Raw genomic sequence first — 18,725 nt, forward strand, 5'->3', positions numbered from 1 at the left:
AGGGCTGCAAGATATTCAGCAGGGTCGCGAACATTGAAAACGGGGTGCAGTGTATTAGGGAGTGCCCCTAGAAATGTAGGGGCGCCTGAAACTGAGGACGACTTTCCAGACATCTCCCCATCTTTTACAAAGCAGTACAAATGAGTGGAGACGGGCAGCCTCTAAAACCCCGCCCTCCTCGTCAGTGGAGAGAAGGGAACTCCATTCGGCGGAGGTGTCCGGGGGCGCAGGGGTTAATGGCGCAGACCCCGCCCCTTCCACACTGGTGCCGATAAATAATGTATGATTGTGAGCTCTGCAGAGATGGAATCTGCTCACGGCGCGGGGAGGGAGGTCTCCCTGCGCCCCCTCCTATGCGAGGGGCGCTGCAGACCAGGACCGAGGTGGATTGACGCTGGCAGACCGGTGTGTGGTGCCAAGACGGAAGTAATGGAATTTGGCATGCCAGTGATGACTTGCGCTGCTACAGTAGAGCAGGGTCACGGCTCCAGCTCAGGAACATATGCGATTGGACCGCAGTAATGGAATATAAAGAGGTTGCTGCAGGTCAGGGATGAGGTCCATCCGCAGAGCAATGTGCGGGTCGTTTGTTTGGAAAGCAGTGTGTGCCCTCGTGTTTTTGCCAACACTGTGTGGGTCCGTGTGATTTAATAATCAGGTGATGGATGTGTAGAGACGGGCGGGCCAACACATTAAGGGAGAGCCGAGCCAAGGGTCTGGCTCGGATCGTAGGGCGTGCGCACGAGCCGAGCCCTGAATATGTTTGCCCCGTAAATCATAGGGCAACCATGACTAAATCATGAGGCAGTGCCTTCAATATTCAAAAAAGTCACTTTTTTTTTACTTCTTTCTTCTGTCGAAGATGTGACATTATTAGGTCACATTATGGCACTTCTCTTAGAAGTACTCATTACAAGTGATAGTTTTAAAAGATGGACCTTTAGTGAACTAAGAGCAAGACAGATGTCGCGTAAACCCTGAACATGACCCAGATTATTATAGAGCAACATTATGTTTTGTTATAAAAGAGGGACAGGGAGAATTACTGGTCCAGTGTATAGCCTCCCTTTACTGATACTATAAGAAAAAGTTATCTCCTTCTTTTTCCAAGCCCACCCTAGGGGTCTTGGTGTCATCGAGAAAAGAGCTCTGGTAAAGAGCCCCCCCCCTTCGGGGAGTTCCTGTCAGACATTGCAGCGCCGGTCTGAGGAGGAGCAGACCCGATGATGAAGCATGACATCCAATTGGGTGTGTGAGGACTCTTGCTCCGAAGCTTAGGACTTCTTTTTGACCACTCTCTTTTCTCCTGTTTTTAGAACAGTGTATTTATTTTTTGTCCAACATTACGTTTTGTACAACTAATATTCTGAAAAACATTAGTCTGAGAGCTCACAATTTAAGGTGGGAAGCTGCGATTTAGGCAGGTTTTCTGGATTCACTTTGTGCAACTCACCCAGTAAATTAATATTTGTTTGTTTTCCCTGTGTTAAGGCTTTGTTTTTACCTCTGTGTTTTTTTTTATAAGCGCTGTATACTGCGACAATTACATCACAAAGGACACACATGTTGTTTATAGGCATGAGGAGACTAAACAATTCACCCAGAATCACAGGATTTTGAACCAGTTCACAGACTCGAACCTGGTTCCCCAGTTCTGTTCGTTAGGCCACATCTCTGGCAGAGGAAGAGAAGTAGGCAGGAGAAAAATGAAAGGTCGGCTTGTTATAGGCTCGAGGTTCCCACAGGACGAGCTGAGCCCGAGCCAGGCTTCAGGCTTGAGCCTGGCCCGAGCTTTGACTTGCCCACCTTTATGGAGGCTTGCAGAATGGAGGTATTTTGCTAGAGTTTTTGGTGAGTTTCAGGAACGGAGTGGCAAGGGGTGCTACGGATCGGTATTGTGTTGAGTAAAGTAGTGAGTTTGCAGCACACGAGTGCTTTAAGAGAGCTTTCTGCGTGTCTCAGTGTTGAAGGTCAGGATAGGGCTGCAAAGTTAGATGCATGCATGGGCTAGGTGGTTGTCTCATTGCTATGACAGCGGGATTGCTGCTGGTATCCATGGTGGAGGTACTTTGACAGAGCTGTATATGTGGATCACTTATCAATCAATCAATCAAACAATTTATAAAGCGCGCTACTCCCCCGTTAGGGTCTCAAGGCGCTGGGGGGGGGGAGAGGGGAGTTAATGGTCGAAGAGCCAGGTCTTGAGGCGTTTTCTGAAGGCCAGGAGATCTTGGGTCTGGCGTAGTTGGAGCGGTAGGGAGTTCCAGGTCTTGGCGGCGAGCTAACAGAAGGCTCTTCCTCCTGTGGAGGAGCGGTGAATACGGGGGACAGAGGCGAGGGCGAGGCTGGCGGAGCGGAGCTGGCGGGGTGTGGAAGGTGAGTCTGTCATTGCGATAAGCCGGACCTGTGTTGTGGAGGGCTGTGTGTGCGTGGGTGAGTAGTTTGAAAGTGATCCTCTTCGATACGGGTAGCCAGTGTAGTTCTTTTATGGAATGACAGAGGGAACCGCAGATCAGGGATGATTCTTACAGGAGGAGCCGCTGTGGCTATCAGTGCTGGACAGACAGGAGCGCTGTTAGTGTCTGGGACAGAGGTGCAATGTAAGAGCTGTTGCGGAGGTCTCGGGCTGGAATAGAAGCCGGTGACCATGATGGGGGTGCACTGACAGAGCTGCATGTGTGTCTCGGGAATGGCAGGGGACCCTGCAGGTTACAATTGCTGTGCACAATAAGAATTGTGATTGGTCTCAGTGATGTGAAACTAGGGGTGCTGTTCGGTGGGTCTCCGGGATGGAGGTGCAGTGGCAGATATTTATTTATGTGTGTCTCAGTGATGGAAGGTCGGCGTGTGCTGCATGTCGGGACTGGGGTGCATTGCATAGGGCTGTGTGCGGCCTCCGCCAGTGCTGCAGGTTTACAGGTTGGCGATGCATGGACGGAGCAGTAAATGTGCCTCTGAGACGGGAGGGCAGGGAAGCTGCATAGAAAGAGCTGTGTTTCGGCCTCAGTGGTGCAACATCAGGGTGATGCAGGTTGCCATGGTGAAGATGCACTGAGAGAGCTCAGTGTCTGTCTCAGATGTGACATGGCATAGGGTGGAGCTGGCCATGGATAGGTGTGTATCAGTGCTGCTATGTCAGGAGGGCTGCATGTTGTCAGGGTGGCGGTGCTATGGGAGCTGGATGAGGGCCTCAGGGCTGTAACAGCAGGGTTGCTGCAGTGTCCTGGATTGAGGCTGCAGAGTGCACTGTAAGCTCTGGATGTTGTGGGTGTCAGTGTTGTGAGTGCAGGGTGGAGATGCGCTGTACGAGCGGGGGTTGGAGTCTCTGGGATGTACTAGAAGCGGTTGCTGTAAGGTCAGGGTGGATTCACTGACAGAGCCGTGTGTTTCCTTGTTCTTATTAGCCACTGGGTCTTCAGGTCGGGGTTGGGCTTTACCTAAGAGCTCCGGTGTCAGTACTGTATAGTAGGGGGAGCTCTTCGGTAGGTGTCTAGGATGGAAACGCATTAACAGAGTTTGGTGCCTCAGTAATGGAATGCCGGGTGCTGCAGGCTAGGAGTATGGTGCACAGTCAGGTGCTGTGACAATAAGGACGCTGCAATAGTCCAGGGTGGAGGTCCTGGGCTGCTGGGCTTCGCTGTGAGCTGCCTTCCTCCATCCCCAGCGCTCTGGGCAGGATTCCCTCCCTCTCAGCCTCGAGATGTCTTTCTCTGAATCTTACTGTATATTGATCGCTTTCTCTCCCTGGCCGAGGTGGGGACGGCGTGGGGGGTTGGAGTCGACATTCCGCTGCGTCGCTGTTGCCATGTGACACCCAGGGCATCTTTCAGATGGCAGGGATAGGGGACTACGGATTGGTTTCGATGGGTGGGGAGGCCAGAGACGGAGTGAGTGAACGGGGGGAGGGAGAGAGAGGGAGGGAAGGAGCGAGGGAGATCCACAGTGACTCCCAGCCAGCCTCTCACAGATAAGGAAAGGGTCTCCCGAGTAATCCTCTTGCACTTTTGTCGTGGTTGCTGACATCGTGCTTTTCAGTGTGCTAGTCCTGTACTCTCCCTGCAGTCTTCTACCTACAGTCGTGTCGCGAGCAGGGAAAGGGGGGACACCTGGGCTGAGTTAGGGGGGTGGGAGAGGTCCAGACATATCCTGAGCCCGAAGGGTCTACGCCCTGCCGAAGACGTGGCAAATAGACAACCTTTGGCGACGAGGAAACGAGGTGAGTGATCTGAATGGAAAAATAAACCACTAGGTGATACCTTCGCTGATCTGCGCCCTGCGCCCAGCCACTGCCCATCAACCCCTAATCGCCAAATAACCTACTCAGCGTTCTATAAAATGTGTTGGCTTTCTTGGGTGCTACAAAGTGATATTTCCCAACTAACCCTGCCACTGTGTGCAACGTGGGTAGAGCTACTTCTGTGGTGGTACCAGAGGGTTCATATGGTCGCAAAATGGGTTGGGCGGGGTGTGACCGCGGTAAATTGAGGCGTAAAGAGTTATGGTGGCACGTATGTAGTGATTTCTACATGTTCTGGGTATTGGGTGCCGGGGACACCGCCGCCAAAGGTGATTTCAAGACCTGATACTTTGAACAGTAACAATAAACACACGACGGTGCAGTGGAACCTCAGACGCACCGTTGCCGCCCTCTTCGTCGACACATAAACACGAGTCGCGCTAGTTTGTAATTCTCGTCGCCACCGACGCGCGAGTAATTCATCCTCCCCGCTTTCTTGGTGTCTGGGCGTCTCCGGAGAGCATGATTGGTGTAGGGGCCGCTGGAGGTCCACCTTGCTGGGGCAGTACGGGATTTATTCTGCCTCTGGGCGCGGGGTGAACACGAACATAAGGTTGTGCCGTTGAAGCCGCTTCTGCATCACTAGACAATTCCCATTGCTTCTACTGTGAAATGGTGATATGTTGGTGCTTAGATTTTCGACGTCCGACTGAAATAAAGACTTTAGATTCACTGGGCAGCGGTGATAGTAAAAACCTGAATGCACGCGTGTGCGCGCGCTTCTCTGTGCTTGCACACAGTGTGGTTCTTGCAAGGTGTGCGTGGGGCTCTGGGGTGGTTGCAGTGCGAGAGTGCAGTAACAGGGACGTGGGGAGTGCGTGTGTGCGGAGTCATGTGCTCACGTGTGCCTCCCGGCGCCTGCCCCCTTCACTGTCTGCGTATTCACTCAAGTGTGTTAGCACGTGTAGTCATGTTATTCTTTGCCATGACATGTTTTATAGTGAGCTTATGTTACGGTGGGCGTAGGTTGGTGCCCGTGTTTGTCTTTATTTGTGGTGCTTCCAGTGTTGGTGTGTGTCTTACTGTCGATGATGCGGTGGATGTGTTTTATTTATGTATGTTTGTATGTATGTATATGTGGCTGGCAGTCTTATTGGTGCTGTACGCATCCGTGTATACTGTTATTACATTTGTATGTGTGTGTGTTACCGAAAAGAATGTTTCCTTGTGATTAGCAGTGATGTGCGTGAGTAGGTGTATTGCTCGGGATTTGTGCTTCGTTGCCACTGGTTCTGTGTGTAATGTGCACTAGCATGCCTGCGTGTGTTACTGTTACTGCCACTAATGTCGCGCGTGTGTTGGTGGATGTCTGTGTTACTCAGTGGTGATGTAACTGTGTTTTTAAACTATAGTGCTGCTGACGTGTTGCTTTCTAAGTGTGAGTCTGTGTCCTGGCAGCAATGCATGTGTGCTAGTATGTGTGTGTCTTGCGTGCGTGTTAATGAAAGCGATACTATGTGTGTTCTGCCGTCTGTGATACTTTGGTGTTTCTTTTGCTGTCAGCGAAAACGCATGAATGGTGACTGTGTTACCTTCAGTGACGCTGCTCGTGTTTTGTGCCTCTGCCACTTGACATTGTATTAGAATGTTTGTTTTGCTTAGTTTTGCTCTGTGTGCACTGTCTGTGTCCCTGTCAGTGATATAGGGAGCGGGTAGGTGTGTTTATATCAAATAGTCTCTGTGCTATTCTGTGGCTGTGTGTGTAATGTTGTGCGTGTGTTGGTGTGTCTTTGTCTGTGATGCTGTACCTGTTCAGTACAATACTGAGCGAGTTCTGTTAGTGTGTGTTACTGATAGGCAATGTTGTAAGTGTATTGTATCTGTTTCAGTAGCACTGTGTTGTGTAGCTATGTGTTAATGACTTGTATCGTGTGTTGGTGTGTCTGCGGCACTTGTGTAGGTCTTCTCTGTGCGTGTTGCATGGTTCTGTGCATTAGTGATGTGAACGTGTCCCTGGCAGTGATGTCTCTGGGTGTGTCTGTATCAATGAAGGATTTTGTGTTGTCTATCTCACTGGATGTGTCAATAAAAGCGGGTGTGTTGTGTGGCTCTGTGTAACAGCGATGTTGTGAGTGTATTAGTGTTCTCTTTCAGTGATGTATGTCTGTGTCAGTGGCACTTTAAGTGTTGTGGATCTCTCCCACTCTCTGTCAGTGACTGTGTGGTGGCTCTATGTATGTATCGGTGATGCCATGAGTGTGTTACCTTGCGTGTTGTGTATCTCTGTGTAGACTGCATGTGTAGGAATGTTGCACAGCTCTCTGTGCACGTGTCAGCGACGATGTGTTTTAGTGACTGTGTGTACCAGAGTCACTGTGTGTCTGTTGGAGTAGCAATGGCGCCATGTGTGTTAAGCAGCGTCTGTGTCAATGGTGCTGTGTACTGCACTGGCGTAACAATAGCCCCTGCGGTGCGGGGGTGGGCCGAGCTCCAGGGACCCCTTAGCACAGTCAGGGGCGTTGCTTGGTCAGTCCCTGGCACAGTCAGGGGCGTTGCTTGGTCAGTATGATTGGGGGGGGTGGGGGGGGGGGGTGTTAGCTTCAGATTTCCCAACAAGCACACTGGCACATGACGTTAAAATTCAATATAGGACATGCGGACCTACGAGAGGGGCTTAGAGGCGATGGAAAGGGAGAGGAACGCGGATTGATAGGTGTACTAAGTGAGATAAACCGCATTATTTTGGGAAATAACCAACATTTTTGAAGTCTTTCCAAACAGGGGGCGAGAGCACCTGCACCCAACTGTTTATTACAAAATAAATGTTTAAGGTGGGTGTATCAACTCCCCCTGCCCCCCCCCCCCGCCCCACAATCAAGCTATGCCCCTGAGCACAGCACACTGTGCACAGACTGCAAGTTCCTGGACGGAGAGTTCCTGACTGGGGGAGGGGCCCCCTTCATGCCCTCTGTAAAGGGGGGAGAGGTTGTTACACTATTGCTGTGTAGCTGCGTGTGTGTTCCCTTGATGCTGTGGGTGTAATGGTGTCAGAGACACTGAACACGTTGGGTGACTGCATGTACATGATGTGTTGAGTGCACAGTTGCTTTAGTAGCAGTGATATTATGCACTGGATGTCTGCACCAGAGGTGCTTTTTGTCTTGTGTAGCTGTGTGTGTCTTCCTGTGTACGTGATGATGCATTTTATGCAGTGTGTGTGTGACCATACCAGTGATGATGTGGGTGTTTTGGTGTGTCTGTGATGCTTTGCGTGTGGTGTAGTTCAAGTGTGGCAGTATTGCTTTGTGTTAGTATTACTCTATAGTTTTGTGTGTTTGTGTTGTGTGACTGTCAGTTATGTTTGTTTTCGTGTGTCAGTGTCTTTGAAGTTGTATGTGTGTTATGTACCTCTCTCTTTGCACCAGTGACACCGTAGATGTGTTGATGCGTGTGTGACACTCTGTGTGTTGTAGGTCTGTGAGCACGTGTCAGTGAGCTGTGCTTGTTGCATGGCTGCCTGTGTGGACCAACGAAGTTGTGTGTTATGCAGCTCCTTATGGCAGTACTGCTGTTTGCTAGTGAGTCCGCGTTACCAATTAATGCTGTGTGTGCGTCCTGCCGCTGTCAATTATTTTGTGTGTTGGTGTGCTTGTGTCAGCATTGTGTAAATCTCCCTTTGTACCAGTGATGGCTGAGTTTTGGTGTGTGTGATGCTGCGTATCTTGTGCAGCTCTTTGTATATGTTTAAGTGACGCTGGTTTTGTTGAGTGGCTGTCTATGTGCACCAGTGAGGTTGTGTGTGTGTTGATGTGTCTGTCACCCTTTGTGTGTTGTGTAGCTCAGCATGGCAGTGCTGCTGTGTATTAGTGTGTCAATATTGCTGAGTAATGCTTTGTGTGTGCGTTGTGCCACTGACGATTCCATTGTATGTTGGCGCACCTGTATCGGTGTCGTGCGTTGTGTGACTCTTTCTTTGTACCAATGAGGCTGTGGGTGTGTAGCTCTTTGTGCATATGCCAGTGACGCAGTTTTTGTTGCTATGCGCACCAGTGAGGGGGTGGGTATGTTGCTGTGTGTGACGTTATGTGTTGCGTTGCTCCTTGTACAAGCTTGTGTCAGTGACGCTGTTTTTGTTGCGTGGCTTGGGTGTGACGCTGTGTATCTTGTGTAGTTCCTTGTACACGTGACTCTCTGTGTGGACCGGCGAGGCTCAGGGTGTGTTGCTGCGTCTGGGACGAGTTGCGCGCGTACTTGTGTTACTGCCTCCCTGTTACTCGGTGACTCCGCCTCTCTGCCCGCGGCGCAGTGTTATTTATTGTTCATTTACGAGGCGCTCCTGCAGCTGGGGCAGCCGTCTCGAGCCCGCCTTGGTGCGTCGACATCTGTCTCTGCTGCACGCGGCCTCATTCCTCTTTCCTTTTATCCTTCTCACATTTCCGTTTTCTTCGACGGATGCCGTTTATCTTTGATGTATTCCTTTCCCCTCGGGAGTGTCTGTGTGCTGCAGAGCTCCGTCCCACCCCACCTTCCTCTTATTTTCCCTTTCAGATCATTCGTCGTCTCTCAGCCTGTGGCTCCACAGTGGACCTTTTCCCTGCTATTCTTTCTCCCTACGTGACTACTAATCTAAATGCCTGCTCATTCATCCAAACATCCATTCGTCCATCCATCCATCTTCTCTAACGCCTTTTGTTCCACTCGCTCCTCGCCCCACCTCCGTACTCCAATTTCACTCTCTCCCTTTCCACTCTCCCCATCTCATCCTTAACTTCTCTCTCTACCCTACACCTTTCTCCTCCACACTCCCTCTCCCCTCCTTCTTCTCTCTCATATTATCTCTCTCTCTCTCCGCCTTCCTCTGTACCTGTCTTCACTGAGCCTGCCCCCTTTCTCTTGCCCACGCCCCCACTACCATTTCTCTATCCTTAGCCAGGTTCTTCTCGCTGCTGTCTCGAGCTCACAGATGCCCTCCTTCTCCCACCTCTCTCACTCCCCCTCAAGCCCCCTCTCTGTCGCAATCTCCAGCCCCCCTTTCCGCCCATCTTGTTCAATCAGTTCCCCTCTCTCCCTATCTTCTTCCCATACCTCGTCTTTCTCCGCCTTCCTGTGGCTCTCACTCTCTCTTTTTCTTCCCATTTTTGCTATTTCCTCTCTCTCTTGCCTTTTTTCTCTCTCTTTCCGTCTCCTCACCTCTTCCGTCTTTTTCTTCGTCTTTGTCTTTCTTTCTCACCATCTTCCCTCCTCTTACCACCTTCTCCTTAGCTCAGCTCCTCTCTTTCTTGTGTCTCTTCCCATCAAATCCACCCCACTGCACTCCCGGCCACTTTACTCCACACCTCTTCACTCCACTTCTGCTCTTTCCTCTCTACAAATTGTTCTGTGGAATCGAAGGTGGGCAGGAATCATTCAACCCAGCTCCTGATTCAGCTAGTGAAGGAGGTAACTAGGCCTTTACCTTGCAGGGGTTATTGAAGCCATTACACACTACTGACAGTCGAAACCCAGCAATTCTCATACCAAGGGCCAACCGGGTACACATTCTACCCTTATAGCTTTGCGTCAAATATTCAAATCTATGTGACCAAAACATTGGGTTAGGGTGTAGCACTTCCTTCTCTGTACGAAGACCCGGCGACACGACCACTTAAGCACACCCTGGATCTTTTCGCCCTTGCCAAATTGCACCCATCACAAACCTTTCGGGGATACATATCTAACGGATAGAGAAGATTGTTGCTAGTCAGTTGTCAGTCATTTTGTTTCTAGCTAATGCCTGACTCACATTCAGTCGAAAATGGGGCAGTGCAACCAATGCTACCCCAGTGGATGTAGCTGAGAAATTATTTAGAACAGTGAATTTTGGCAATATTGCTATTGTGGTTGTCCTCGACCTCTTCGTGGCCTTTCATACTTTGGACTACTATACGCTTCTGGCAAGCTGGTCCTTCTGGGTGGCACACAGCTACACCCTGTGTGGTTTGAACATTTACGTTTTGTAGAAGGAAGCTGGGAACCATCTCCTCTTTCACAGTGAAATTGGTCTGTGGAGTTCCACCAAGGGCTTTGTTGTCTCCAGTACTTTGTATCACCTTTAAAAAACATTTATAGTAACTGTGCAGCCGTTTGCCAATGGCACCCAGCTCTCTCTTGAGCTGCTGCCTGACCCAGAATCATTTAGCCTGGTGGTTCACGATGAAGTCACGTAAAACTGGAAGACCAACTGGAAGACCACTAGTTAACTCAAGCTCCAAAAGGGAAAAACAGAAGTAATTCTATCTGGTCAGAAAGTCGGGAAAGGATTGGTAAAACACCTTTGCTAATCATCCCAAGGTGGAACTATAAGGCGCTGATCGTAAGATTTAGGAATGAATTCGGAATTACAGATGTCAGCTTTGTTTCCCAAAATGTACATTCCAGAATCATGCTGTGGCCCTGAACTCAAAACTGAATCACTGTAACCAACTTAGCCTCTCTGCTAAAAGCATTCTCAAGTTACAGAGGGCTCAGAACACAGAGACTTAGGCTGAGCTGTGAATTGAAGATGTGGGATAACGTCTCCCAGCGAGATCTGCCGATCATTAAAAACTGGCAAAGGGAAGGAAGGATCCTTAAAGTAGGGGATCTTGTTATCAAATGGTGACAGAAGGTGGCTCAAGATCATTTACACGTGCAAACCTCCTTTCTCCTTCACTTCCTCAATTCTCTGAATACTTCTGAGTTTCTTTTGTTCATCTAGGAAGCATGGGCTCCAGACCCTTATAACGAGAGCCATGCAATCACGGAGTACGCAAATCACAATTTGGGACATACTCCCGTCTGCGCCGGAATGAAGATTCTGAATCTGTGTCAACTTTGCACCCGCTGGTGTTCACCCTGGTAGCATGCACCAGCCCAAACTGGGTGTAAATGGTGCGGGCAAATCCTACTTTGCGCAAACTGGGACTTGGGAAAATGGTCCATTAGTATTAATATCCCCTTCTGCGGACCAAGATTTGGGATGATGACCAGATTGCCTACCGGTAGACACACACATATTGCAGTGTCAGTATTTACAGGGTGCAGAATTTGTGCAAAGAATGACGGGCAACGCAGGAAGATGCCCATAGATTTCTGTTGAGTCCTCCTTTAGTGAGAGTTTGTCATTTTGTTGTAAGGTGTACGCGGTGCTTTAAATTAGAAAGAGTTGTTGCTTTTCCAGAGATTCACCAGAATGTTATGACTGGTTTCTCTAACATCCATGCTATGTTGGAGCTATTTCAGCAGACCTGGACGCTGGACTTCACTGGCATCGATGAATATTGCAGAAGAGGTAAATCCAACCTCTTTCTCGAAATCCCTAAATCATGGAAAAGTAAAACCTCCAATCAAGCCTTCTACTGCCGGCCCGACTCTTGAGCTCCACATATAGCGTCCTCAGAATGAACTGTAATCTCCTTTTATTTAAGAAAGAGCTCACGACCTATGTCTCTAAAACAATTTTCCAGTCTTATTTCACGGTCTTGGGATCAATAGAAGCCATGCTCTCTCTAATTCCTCTGCCCTTTCCGCTATGTTAATGTCATATTCTTTGTATTAACAACATGCCCTCCACTGCCCTTGTGGCTAGGATCGTGCTGTTTAAATGCATAACATAAATAAATATATTGGTTAAAAAAACACAGCCAACTGACTGTGTCTAGAGATCCACACGAGCTCCAGGCCTTGGAGTTTTATCTGAACCTGGCATTGATTGGTTCTCCCTTTCTGGAAATCCATAACTTTGGTCTCACTTTAGGTTACCTTTGGCAACATGACACACAATAATTCCCCTCTTTCCGTAGTCCTTCCTTGATTGAGGACAAGAGAGACATGTATTTTTGCAAAGAGCAGGAGAGGCACAACGTTGGCCTTAGCTGGCAGCTTAATTTATTGATGCTTTTAGTTTTTGAAGGCATTTACAAGAGGATTAGCGGGCATGTACAGAATAGAACAGCGACCTTTCTTCTAAGCATCATTCCTGGGGGTTGGTAGCCCAGTAAGAGGGATACATATCTGCATGAATGCTGGGCACTCAACAGGGCGCTGTGCTATTGTTATATCAGATTTCCCATGAAACAAAATTGTAGAATTCCACCTGTGAGAAATCCTTTCACCACCTAAACTGTTTAAGCAACGTTTCCAAGCTAAATGTCATTCAGCATTTGTTAAAACTGCTTCATAGAATGTATTTTTAATTACGTTTTTCAAGATTCTTTCTTTATCTGTTTAGAGGATTCCTTATAATCCCATTTGTTTCTATTCCTCTATAATGGCCATAGCACTATGATTCTCGGTATCCCCTCCTTTCCCCCATCAGAGTGGCGGTGGGGTAGAAGATAGGCCTAACCCCCTCACTTACGTTTTTGTCCATTCCCTCTTACTACTTCTCTCCTTGCTCTTCTCATCTCACCACCTTATTTTCTATTTTTTGTTTTTACGTTTTGGTGGGGGCGGGTTGATCCCCTCAACCTCTTCTTATGCCCCATATCCATCTATAATCATTTTCCCCTCTGATGTCTTCTGTCACTTCCCCTCAAATATTATACTCCAGTCAATAGTGATTTTTTTTGTACCTGTCCCTGGATTCTTTTTCCATGTTCCACACTCTCCTGCCACTGTTTGTCCCTCCCCTGCTCCATTTCCTTATTTTTTTTGGTCGAGCCTACCAGACAGCACAAGCTGCCTGTTTGCACAAGACCTACTATGGGCTGAGTAAGAACTTACAAGAGCTTTCCACTATGGGCTGAGGAAGAATTTACAAGGGCTTACAGCTCACCCATTGGTTAACTCTGATTGGCTTTTTGTCAGTTTCATTTAATTGCTTCTTATTCAGTAGCTTTCCTTGTCCCAGCTTGTGGTTATCCCTCCCCTGCAACATAGCCTCTTAACCAGCTCTCTGATTGGTTAGCTTGTATCTTCTTTGCTCAGTTTCAAAGAACTTATTTTTGATTAAATGCTCAATGAGAGTGCATGTGTTTTCCAGCTCTTTCCTTCTCTCCCCTGCATGCTTACTCAAATGCCCAGCCCAGCGATCTGTTTCTCTCTTGTATAATTCTACACCTCGTAATATGCGTTGTTCTCACCTTATTATGCTTCATCATCACTCAGAATGTTGTTGTGCTTTGTGTTGTCTTGTGTGCTAATCCCCCTACACTGCTCCATCTTTTCCTTCCATCAGCACCGGCACTCTTTGTTCTTTTCTGTGTGTGCTCTCCCCCACCCCACGTGTTGCTCTCTTCCTGAGGTGATGCTTTTCCGTCCTTGCCCCCTCCTGCTCCTCTATTTGCACCTCAGCCCCCCTTCCCCACAATCGCGGCCACGATTTAAAACAATTTGTACTGTCCCACAATTATTTTTTAAAAATGTATCAATCCAAGCGGCATCTCGCTTCTTGGATCAGTAAATAAAAAATTAAACCAAATAGCACCCACACCATTCAGCTGTTGCACACGTCATCTTTCATACACAGGCTGGAACCATGTGACCACCATGAAGAGTTGTATCATCACTCTTTTTATTATTTATTTAATATTTAGACATACTGGACAGTGTCAGGAAAAAAGCCTGACACTGTAGAGCACTCTGAACGTTCTTTAGTTTTAAGTGTAACTTAGGACAAATAGACACACACAGCAACCGAGGGACGGCCGGACTGGCCATACAGGGCATTTTCCCCGGAAGTGTGTGGGGCCGCTTTTTCTTTACTAAGGTCGGTTTTGCAGCAGTGCAGCGGTTTTCAAAGCACTGAAGGGTTCCTTGTATTTGCAGCAGTTTCCAGGTAACAATGAACGTGCCAAGATAACTCTGGTGATTAATGTACCTGCTGGAGAGATGGGTTTTGTTTAGTGGCAGTTTTGACTCAGCTAAGGTAGTGCAGAGGGTTAATATGCCTGCTGCAAAGAACGTGCACTATGCAGGTCACCAAACAGTATTTTATGTACATAGCACAGTGGGTTCAGTGCTTAATTTGTGCTTGTTGTTTCCGGTGCTGAGCACCGGCACTTATTTTTGAGAGCCGGTGCTTAATCTTCTCCCTCAAGCATTTGAGACGGAGGAAGGGAAAAACAAAAAAGCGTCACAAAGGGAGAAAGTAGAAAGCTGCAAGAGTGAGCTGAGGGGGCAGGGAGTGGCTATACGTATTGAAGAGGCCAGAGTTGGCTTCAGGATCACGCTGCCTCAGTATTCTGTGTTCGCACATTTATTGCAGCAGCGGCGTGTTTAAGAGGAGAGCTTTGGGCACCGGTACCTCTTTATTTACAAATTAAGCACTGAGTGGGTTACTGCTTTTGTCACAGAGATCCCTTTGTTTCTGCACAGTTCATAAATTACAATCATAATCTAGCACAGTGAGCTAGGAACTGCTGTCAAACAGCTGCATGCAAATTGCAGGGTATAAGTTACAAAGTTATGTTTTTCCCAGTATTTAATCATCCTAATTTTGCTAAAAAGGGTTTGTTTGGGTAGACATATATTGTTATTAGTAAAGTCTACCCTAAGCACTGTGTCATGTTCCCAATCCTGAGTTTATGCTTCCACTGACCAAGCACTCTTAGAAAATGCCTACCAGTATGGATGACATGTGAATTCTAAACCTTGTAGTCCCCTTTGTCAACATTTCCTATTCACTGATTTACACACACACATGATTGTCTGTGTGTGTGATGTAAAGTGCTCTGACACCTTACGCTGGTAAGAGAGGCGCCATAAAACAAATGAAATACATGTGAGGGATGAGAGACACTTTTAGAGGGTGATGGTGAGGGAATCACTGAAGATTGAAGAGCCCTAATAAAGATTTAACTGCAAGGTCATCATTTAGTATGCTTTAAAAAATAATACAATTGAATAAATAATGTAACACGTTTTGTAGAATGCACTATTTTGGCCATTTTCCCCCAAACTTTCTTGGGGGGCGGGGGAGGGGTGGGACCTTCCCAAGCCCCATTGTAGTGGTCAAACTCTCTCCCTATACACCCTTGGGGGCTGGTCTGACAACATTTGCCAGGTTTGCTTAAACTGAATTTCGAATTTTATCAAGCATTGGTCCATGTTTGCTTGCACCCAAAAATCAGATTCTCTCAGAAATGTATGTATAAAACAAGAATAGATAATCTTTGCAGTTAGTGTATTCGACAGGACACTGCATATTTTGTAAGAGCGAGCTCCAGGAGAGGTTGGAGTATAAAACACGTGGTGTGACAGTGGTACATGACTCTTCTGCCTTCGTTCTTAGATCAGATCAGTTGCTGGTACTGACTGTGGTAGTTTGTCAATGTTGATGAAGGATGGTGGGAGGAGTGGGCAGCCTCCCAGTGAATATGTGCTGGAAAGTTAGAGGCAGTGTATCACTCAGAAGGGGCTTGATCTGAATGCCATCGCTTTCACTGCACGGGGCAGGTGCGTGCATTACCTGAGTGTAGCAATAAGGGTGGCTAAGTAGAGATGACCACAGGGGCATCAGTATTCGAAATCATTCTCTATACAAACATTTAGGGATGGGGAAAATACACAAACGGGGCTCGTCCAGTTTGATGCAGTTCAAATCATTATTACAAGCATTACATTGAGAATCTCTAATGACCTTTTACTCTTATTTCTGCAGATTTCCATGTCTCACTTGTGAATTTTAACTTATTTTCTACAAATTTTTGAAAAACATCTTTTCCAATTTTCACGTTTTTCTTCCTGCAAATAATTCGTAATGCACTTGCTGATGACTCTTTACAGTTAGTTCAAAATTGATTCACAGGGACTTTTGTTTTGAACTAAGGTGCTTATTGAGCAATTAATTTGAGCTGATCTACTGGCCACAGGTTCGAATCCCAGTATGCCAGATAAATTGTTCACAACTTAACTTCTCAGGAATGAAGAATTTCATTGTTTAGGACGTTGAGGGCACATCCTCTGCTGGGATATGTATTTAGCATGCAGGTTTTCAATTCCATTCCAAGTAAAATAGCTAATTCAGATGTGCAACTTGTAGGTGGTCCCGGGTACAGGGACTAGGATCAGACCCGATGGTGAAGTATGCCACTAACAAGAGTGGGTAAGGGTTTAAAAATACAACCCTAAAGGTTTCTCGTGGGTCAAACATTCCTTCTTTAAACTTGACATGCATGGTGTGTCCAGACAATATACTTTGTATGATACCTTTTTGTGTATGTGGGTCCCAGGGTCTACTCATATAGTTCACGTGGTAAACGTGACTGCCTCAGAGATGTTTGTAAACCTGCTGGACACGGGTTCCAATGCTCAAAGCTAGTTTAAAGAGTTAAAATGTCTGTTGCAGAGAGTGAGGGGGTGAGGTGGATGTGGTGGTTAAGGTGGTGGCAGTGGCAGTAGTGGCGGCCATGTATTTTATTTTGAATGTTATAGGTTTCAATATATGTAATGCTGGCTCAGAACATCATACTTCTGGAGTCTTTTGTTGTTTCACAATCACACACTTGACATGCACTGGTGGGCTATTGTAAACAACCCACAAGCTGACACACACAAGGTCGCCATTTGTAGACAAAAAAAGAAGAAAATGGGCAATTCTGTGGAAGGGGGCTGAGTGAGTTGCGGCTTCAGTTATGTTACTATATCTCAGTGTAAACCGTTAGTAGGATGTTGCAGCACTCTTGGGTTCCAGTCCCTGCAGGCTATAGTCTTTGAAAGCGGCTAGTCCAGTTTTGCACCAAAAAGTATAAATCAGGGCCTTAGAGTCTTGTTTTTTTTTACTCTAACCTGCCTAATGTAAGTTTTTGGTGCAAAACCCCCTTCTTCCATACCGCCAACCCCACCCGACTAACGTCATTTTATTTACGCTAGCCTACCCTTTGCACCTGCTTGAACCATTCCATAAATATGGTGCCCGGCTGGTGCACAGAAATGGTGCAAGCCGGTGCTAAACTTTTTGGTGCAAAACTGCGTTAGTGCAGTTTTGCACCCAAAAGTATAAATCAGGGCCTAAGTCTCTTATCTCTTTATTATTGTTAGGGGTATACGAACAACAATGCCTAGAGGTAATCATTTTACAGACTCCACCGTCCTTCGCTAGAAGGTTGTCTAAAGCAAGATGATTTTGAAGAGTCATAGCTCTATCTGCAGCAAATTCAGTATCAGGAGTATTGCCCCTGTAAAATTTGTCAGCATGTTATCCACAATAGTAGACAACTTTTGAATCTTGATCAAATTCAGGATGACTCCCAGTGAAAGAATCACTGCACCAAATATATCTCCTACTACCGCAGAAGAGGACTCCCTCCTCTATCTCTTATGATGTAGTTCAGTCAATTTCAGAAACCTTTTCAAATCCTCTATCTGATAAATCTTTGGGAATACTGTCCCTAAATAACATGTCCCATATCATCCTCTTGGAAGACGGTAATAAGTATTAGGTCCACAAATATAATAAATCCCTGGAATCGCAGGGTCCTGACTATTCAACATAAATGTCCATTTACTCTGAAACAGAAACACATGCCTACATTCACTCATACCCACAAATAAAGTGTCAGCGCGCGACTTTGGCCTATATATTCAAAAATACCCTACTTGTAATGCATCTAAAGCTAATTTCCCTTGCGTCTTTATTGCAGTGTAAGCGTAATCATTCTTGTAAGTCATTTTCTCTAAGCCGTTTTCTAATTTCTCTTTTAATGCTTATCTCCTCAAGTATGTGAGGTTGTTTTTGTGCACATAGGCTGTCCAAGACGTTAGTGTAGGTTCAAAGAATCCTCTAACCAATACTATGGCCCTCATTACGACTTCGGCGGTCTTGCAAAAAGACCGCCGAAGCCGCGGGCGCCACAATACCGCCAGTGCTGGCGGTATTGGTGGCTCCCTATTTTGACATTTCCGCTGGGCCAGCGGACGGAAGCAACGTTTCTGTCCGCTGGCCCAGTGGAAAAGTCACATCAACATTGAAGCCGGCTCATAATAGAGCCTGCGGCAATGTTGATGTGCAGCGGTTGCAGTAGCAACCATCGCGCATTCCACTGCCCAAAATGCATGATGGGGCTGTGCCTGAGGGCGCCTGCACTGCCCATTCCAAGTGCATGGGCAGTGCAGGGGCCCCCAGGGGCACCCGAGTCCCCATTACCGCCAGCCTTTCCATGGCGGTGTTTACTGCCATGGACAGGCTAGTGGTTGGGGACTCATAATCCCCAGGGGATTATGACCGCCTGGCGGAAGCCTGGTGGTATAGTGGAGGGGCCAGAGGTATGGCCGTGGCTAATGCGACACGGTCATAATACACTGGTGTAACACCGCCAGCCTGTTGGTTGTAGCTACTCTACTCAGGTACCTCGTAATAGGAACAAATGAAAACACTACGTCGTGATTGGAATAGAAATACTGAATATACTCCTTGTCATAAAATCTTGTTAGTAGCAGACTACAACTTATCCTGTAGGTTAATGGAAGACTATGGTAAGTAACTCCTTCCTCAATTGATGAGGGAATTGACGTACACACAAGACAATCC

The 18,725-nt window shown here is 47.2% G+C and overlaps 1 protein-coding gene across 1 annotated transcript in view; it reads left to right on the top strand.

Annotated features, from left to right (window-relative positions):
• Positions 1-3,824: 3,824 nt before the first annotated feature.
• The window catches only part of PRRT2 (proline rich transmembrane protein 2), a 414,525-nt gene continuing 399,624 nt past the window's right edge, over positions 3,825-18,725 (top strand). The window contains exon 1 of the mRNA XM_069244090.1: positions 3,825-4,216. The gene's annotated coding sequence lies outside the window, so the exon portion shown is untranslated. The remainder of the gene's footprint in view (positions 4,217-18,725) is intronic.

This window comes from Pleurodeles waltl, chromosome 7 (assembly GCF_031143425.1).
Source record: "Pleurodeles waltl isolate 20211129_DDA chromosome 7, aPleWal1.hap1.20221129, whole genome shotgun sequence".
In the NCBI taxonomy this organism is placed as follows: domain Eukaryota; kingdom Metazoa; phylum Chordata; class Amphibia; order Caudata; family Salamandridae; genus Pleurodeles; species Pleurodeles waltl.